At 46.2% G+C, this 6,479-nt stretch overlaps 1 long non-coding RNA gene across 1 annotated transcript; it reads right to left on the reverse strand.

The window, feature by feature from the left end:
• Window positions 1-4,347: 4,347 nt before the first annotated feature.
• Window positions 4,348-6,479, reverse strand: LOC136356101 (uncharacterized). The gene is made up of 3 exons (XR_010740795.1): window positions 5,710-6,479; window positions 5,138-5,218; window positions 4,348-4,682 (listed from the first exon to the last, which is right to left on the reverse strand). It is a non-coding gene; the product is annotated as an uncharacterized lncRNA (long non-coding RNA).

The following is a 6,479-nucleotide window of genomic DNA, read 5'->3' on the forward strand; positions in this document are numbered from 1 at the left end:
TTCGGGTTTGGTTGGTATGGCTCTACTAGCTCTTCCTTCTTTATATAGTTTCAGTCTTTTACTTAATTCATATTACTCGAGTATTGACTTTAGTTCGTACTTGTTTCAATATAATTGTGTAGGTAGCTTACCAGAGATATGCTTTGGTGTGGGTTTAATGTTCATTTCTATGATTGCTCAATGTTTGCTGTAACGATATGGAGTAGTATTTAGTAGTGTGAGCGTGGTGCTTAGATTATTTGATACCATTAATTAGGGTTATATGCTACGGGTCAGTAGAGGTGGGCCGCTGATGGTGACAGCTTGGTACGGATATTCCTCCACAATAGTACATAATCCTAAGACACTTTCCTGGTATGGGTACTCCTCCGTATTCCTTACCGGTCAAATGGCCATGACGGGTTGCCATAAGGAACTTAGCAATCAGATATGGTCTCTCGAAACACTAGGAGGGCATAGTTAGGGGGTATTGGTTGCATGATTGTATACTAGCAAGTGTAAACTAAATTAACTATATAAAAGAAGTAGAGGAATGATTCTTTTCTTATTCTTTCTCCACTTAGCCTAGATTATATTTTAGTGAAGAGTACCTTGGTTTTTCTTCTGTGTGTCAACCTTATCCTACCCATGAATTGATTAACCCCTGCTTAGACTTTGGTTTATACAAGTAATGTGAATTATTAGTATAGTACTTTCTTATCATATCTTTTCCTGTGATTAAATAAATACGATATCTTAGATTACTTCTAGGTGAAATGCTACAATGGTATATCCGTGCGCTTGCAAATCATATCTGTAACCATAAATATACCAAGAAAATTTCGGTGTCATTGCTAGGAATTATATTTATAGTAATGTCGTTAATAAATATCAACAGCCGCCGCTGCCTCCGCATCCCGCGGCGCCGCCCACTACCCGCCGTGCACGCCGAACGCCTGCCGCCGCGTGACCCGCGCCCAACGACGCCTGAGAGAGAGAGCGAGAGAGGGGAAGAGGATGTGAAAGAGTATATCTGATAGGTGGGCCACACCATTAAAAAAAGAAATGCTCATTGGATTGACATGTGTATGCCGTAGGATAAAACCGCTCTCGATTGGGTCGAGGGGGATAATTCGATCGACCGTGATAGTTTAGGGAAGGGTAATTCGTACTTATATATAAGAATTCCATGTCAAGCTGGCTCTAAATACTCGGTGGGCTAACACGGGTCCTAGCAGTGGCCTGGTCGGCACCACTCGAATCCCGATCCGTCGGTGCCGTCTCAAACCGACTCCAAGGGGGGGCTGCTGATCGGCGGCCAGCCACACGAGGCTACACCGGCGCGATCAACTCACCCCTAGTCCCATCAATACATATCTATATACTTTAAATTAATACAAATAAACTTTATATATATTTTATATATACTAGAAATAATACCTGTGCCTTGAAACAGGTACAGACGTTTTTTCACTGATATATTAAGAGCTGAGCAATAAATTAAAATATTGTGTTCGCTATATACATTATAATTGAAAAAGTTAACGAGAATCCTAATATTGGGATCTCTATAGATTATAATTAAAAAAGTTAATGAAAATATTTCCCGTGTTTAGGGGCGATAGCCTTCCTTCCGTTTTAGCCCTAGGCGAGTCCGCTATCTCCCACCGTTTGGCCCGCTTCCCTTCGACCCAGCCACAAATGGTGCCAGGAAGATCGCCGTACAGACATTAAATCTGACAAATTAAAGCCGAATCGAAAGTGGAAATAATGGAGAAAATGATGAGAAAGGAGTGGGGAATCGATTTTTTTAATTAAGTTGAAGGAGATAACACACAATCGATATGGCGGCGGCGCGGTGGCAGGGTTCAACTCAGGAGGCGTGCGCGAACAGATCAGATTAAAATACGAGATTAGAAAAACCAAAAGCGTATGGGAGAAAAAACCGGCAACAAAGCGTCCGAGAGACGTGATTGGATTAAAAAACGGATGAAAAAACCAAGAGCCTAAGCGCGTGCGTAAAAAAAACTCTTTCACGTGCAAAAGAATAGAAAAAAAAACCGTGCCAAAAAAACCAAACGGACTTTTTTTTTGTTTTTTATTGGCGAGACCATTTTTCCCTTTAAGGAAGTCGGATGATTTTTTTACGACGAGATGTTTGTTTTTTATTTTTACTGACGACACAAGCTTTTTTATCGCTTTTGAGTCGGACTTTTTCTTTTACCTCTTTGAGTCAGACTTTTATTTTCTTTTTAACAGACAATGGAGATTTAAGTAGCACAGATAGCATAAAACACGGATCACGTACAAAGTACCCATAAAAACATCTCAAATTAGAGTGTAAAACTATTTGTTCCCCCATCAAATCCGGCCGAATCTTTCTCGATCACCCAAAATTGGTTGGGGTTTTTTTTATCCACTCAATCTCCTCTTTCCTTTTTTCCAAAATCAGAATGTAAAACTCGGGATAAAAATGGCCAAGATGATCGCCGAACGGACATTAAATCTGACAAATTATAAGCCGAATCTAAAGTGAAAATAATGGAGAAAATGATGAGGGAGGAATGAGAAATCGATTTTTGCAACCAAATTGGACCAGAAAACACACAATCGATATGGCGGTCAACACAGGAGGCGTGTGGCGAACAGATAGGAATAAAAAACCAGATGAGAAAAACAAAAGCGCACGGAAAAAAACCGGCGACAAAGCGCCCGGGAGGCGCGATCGGATTAAAAAAAGGAAAAAGTACGAATTACCCCCCCCCCCCCCGAACTATCGCGGTCGTGCGAAAACCAGATATTCTTCACCCCCTATACAAACCGGACGAATTATCCCCCTTGGATCTAATCCGCGGTGGTTTTGGTCTATGTGGCAGTTCAGTCAGCAATTTATTTAATAAAAAAATAGGTGGGCCCCACCTGTCAGTTTCTATCTCTCTCCTATCTCTTCTATCTCTCACTGTCTCATTCTCTCTCTCCCTCTTCTCCTTCGGACGGCAACGGCCGAGGCAGCAAGCGCGGCGGAGGAGGCAGCGGCGAGGCGGCGGGGGCGGAGGAGAGGCGAGCGCGGTGGGGGCGGCAGTGAGGCGAGCGCGGCGGCGAGGCAAGCTGCGGGGGCGGAGGAGGCGAGGCGGCGGCGGCGAGGCAGGGCGGCGCAGGGGTGGCGGAGGAGGCTAACGCGGTGGCGAGGCGGGTGGCGTGGGAACGACGTCGTGGGGATTCGCCATGAACGCCTACCTCCTCCTACCGCTGCCACCGCCGGCGACCGGCCTGTTTGCCCGCGTCTGCAAATGGAAGGACGTCGCGCTCGCCTCCTCCGCCGCACCCCACCACCGCTTGCCTCCTCAACCACCCCCGCGCCGCCTTGCCTCACCACCACGCTCGCCTCTCCGCCGCCTCGCCTCGTCCGCCCCTGCCGCTCGCCTCGCCGCCGCGCTCGCTTCTCCGCCGCCCCCACCACGCTCGCCTCTCCTCCGGCCCCGCCGCGCTTGTCTCTCCTTCGCCCCCGCCACTCTCCAACGCCACCGCCTTGCCGCTGCCTCCTCCGCCGCGCTTGCTGCCTCGGCCGTCGCCGTCCGAAGGAGAAGAAGGGCAGAGAGTGAGACAGTGAGAGATAGAAGAGATAGGAGAGAGATAGAAACTGACAGGTGGGGCCCACCTATTTTTTAATAAATAAATTACTGACTGGACTGCCACGTAGACCAAAACCACCGCTGATTAGGTCGAGGGGGGTAATTCGTCTGGTTTGCATAGTTGGGGGTGAAGAATGTCCGGTTTTGTGATTCAGGAGGGTTATTCGGACGACCGCGATAGTTCATTAATTTACAATGAAACAATTTGCAAAGAATTCTAGATAAGGAAGAAAGGAGAAATTTTCACAAATCATGTTTTCGGAAAATTCGTCCTTAAGGTTTGACCATTTGGCTTATCCTACAGTCGAGATGGCTCTGATACCAACTTGTAACGCCCGGAAATTCACTAGTAATTTCCGAACTAATTTGTGCATTAAATCCTCGTCCAGGAATCAGCCGAGGTACACAAACTGACAATTTAATATACAGATTTATCAATATAATAACGTTACATACTTACAAAAGAAAAGAAAACTGCAGCGGAATTTGCAAAAGAAAAGAAAACTGCAGCGGAATTTAATATACAGATTTATCAATATACCAAAGGATGGCTCATTTGCAAAAGCAGCATTTAGCAAATATTTGAGAATTTTAAAACAGTAGAGTAATTAATCATCAATATTAATCAACACTGAACAGCACACCCATGCTGCACAGGCCCAACCATCCTGAACAACCATACCCGGCTGCACAGATCTATCTCCAAACCAGGAATGTACCATTCCAAACCAGGAGCTAATCAAATTATTACCATTTATAGCATCATTTATTATGGTGAGAAGTGTGAGACTAATCACGAAAGACATTGTTACACCCGCCCATAACCGCGGACACGGCTATTCGAATAGTTTTACTCTGGCCAGAGGTGTACCACTGTACCCACAAGACACAGCCCCACGACATGTCACCATGCGCCTCGATACCACCACGGTACCTCGGAAAGGAGCTGTGACAGTACCCCTCGCACAACACAATCCACCACAGCGCACCGTTCCTGGATCATAATCACCCCCTTATAAACAAGGCATGGACTCCCCAGCGACCCCCGTGGGCTTATCTCCGTCTGGTGCCCTGCAATGAACCATGATATACAAAAGGTAAAGCCGTTGCCCACGCTGGCTTGTGGTTGGCACGGTTAATGTTTTACAACCAAAAATCGTGAACCAGTCCTTAATTGTCATGAGCACGACCATCAAAACCATGTGCTCACAACCCACCATTATCAAGTTTTAGTAGGCACATTAATTAATTAACCAATCACGATTGACCATCGTGAGCTACAATTAAATATCCATCATTAAGTAATAGTGAAACATTAGTTATCCCAATAGTGTGCTAATGTTTCTAAGCATGGCTAAGCAATCATATCTAATATCTAGTTGAACCAATATATAAAGCTCAACTAGTCAAGTTATAATAACCCAAGGTATCAAGTAATAAAGTAATCAAGAACAAAAGGGCTATAACAAACAATATGTTAATTCATCAACATGCTCAAAGGGTTGTTTGTGATCTGTGTGACTTGCCTTGCAATATTCGGTCTTCAATCAGTCTTCTTGAATACTTCCGGCGCACTCACGAACCTTCGAAACGACGGAAACGACAAGCTAACACGCAAAACGAGGAAAAAGACTAATAAAAACCAAATAAACAGTACATAAAAGTAAACAAACATGTAGATCATGATTTTAGATAAATTTAGAGACTTGAACGGTCTCATTCCGATTTCGTATGAATTAGTTACGAATTTTACAAGATTTAATTCCAATTAAACCTATTAAAGAAAAGACTATTCTAAATTGATTAAACAATTTACAAATGATTTATAGCTGAGACAGAAGATTAAAACATCCACCGGAAAAAGATTAGATCATATTTGGTAGATGACATATATTAAAAAGGAATAATATGTCATTGAAAAGAGATGACAAATTTAAATTAATTTTGGATGGCCAAGATGGCGCTGATGTCAGCGATGACATGGCTGCCACGCAGGATCGACGACCGCAAGCACGAGAACGGCAGTTACCAGCGAACCACGGTACAATAATGCAAATGGAGTGTACCAGGAGGAAGAGCGCAAGGCGACGGTCCTTACCAACACTTACGCGACGACAGACGGCGACGGAAGATGGCCGGCGACGAGCTTCGAAGGGCGGCGAGGTACTCTCCACGGCGGCGACGATTTTCCGGTGACGAACGGAGGCAACAGAGGGGTGGACGGGGTTCACTTCGCAGCTGCGAATCCAATGGAGGCGACGGCGAAGCTTGGCGATGACGGAAGGAGCAGCAAGGCCTTGCCGGAGATCAAAACATGGCAACGGTTCGGCCTTCACGGTGACGGCGACTTCCGGCAGGGTTCGGCGCAAAAGAACGGGTGGCCGGGGTAGAGCTCTTCACTGCGAAGCCGAGGGAGGTGGCGGCACAGGAGGGCGACGGCCGGGGCGACGGCGAATGGCGGCGGAGCGGCGGCCGGAGGTGGAGAGAGAGGGAGAGCGCGGGGAGAGCGTTTCCGGCGACGGCGGCGGACGGGACTTGAGGGGATAGGGAGAGGACGACTAGAGGGTCCTTTATATAGGCACGGGAGCTCCGGATCAAGCCGACAACGACGGGAAAAACTCGGGAAAGTCTAGGGTTCTCGCCGGAAAAAGGAAGGATTTGATCCGCGAAATTGGAAAGAATTTCCATAGAAAATTTTGGTGATTTTTTGGGGAAAAGGAAGAGGAGATTGAGGGGATTCCATTCCCGCAACTAATTTGGAAAGAGGAGCAACGGGAGGTTGGATTGGTGGGAGGAGGCGGCGGCACTGTGCACGAGCACGGCTGGCTCGCCTCTGTCTGGAGGAGGAAGATGGAGTACTGTAGCGCC

The sequence above is a fragment of the Oryza sativa genome, chromosome 1, assembly GCF_034140825.1.
Source record: "Oryza sativa Japonica Group chromosome 1, ASM3414082v1".
NCBI classification, from domain to species: domain Eukaryota; kingdom Viridiplantae; phylum Streptophyta; class Magnoliopsida; order Poales; family Poaceae; genus Oryza; species Oryza sativa.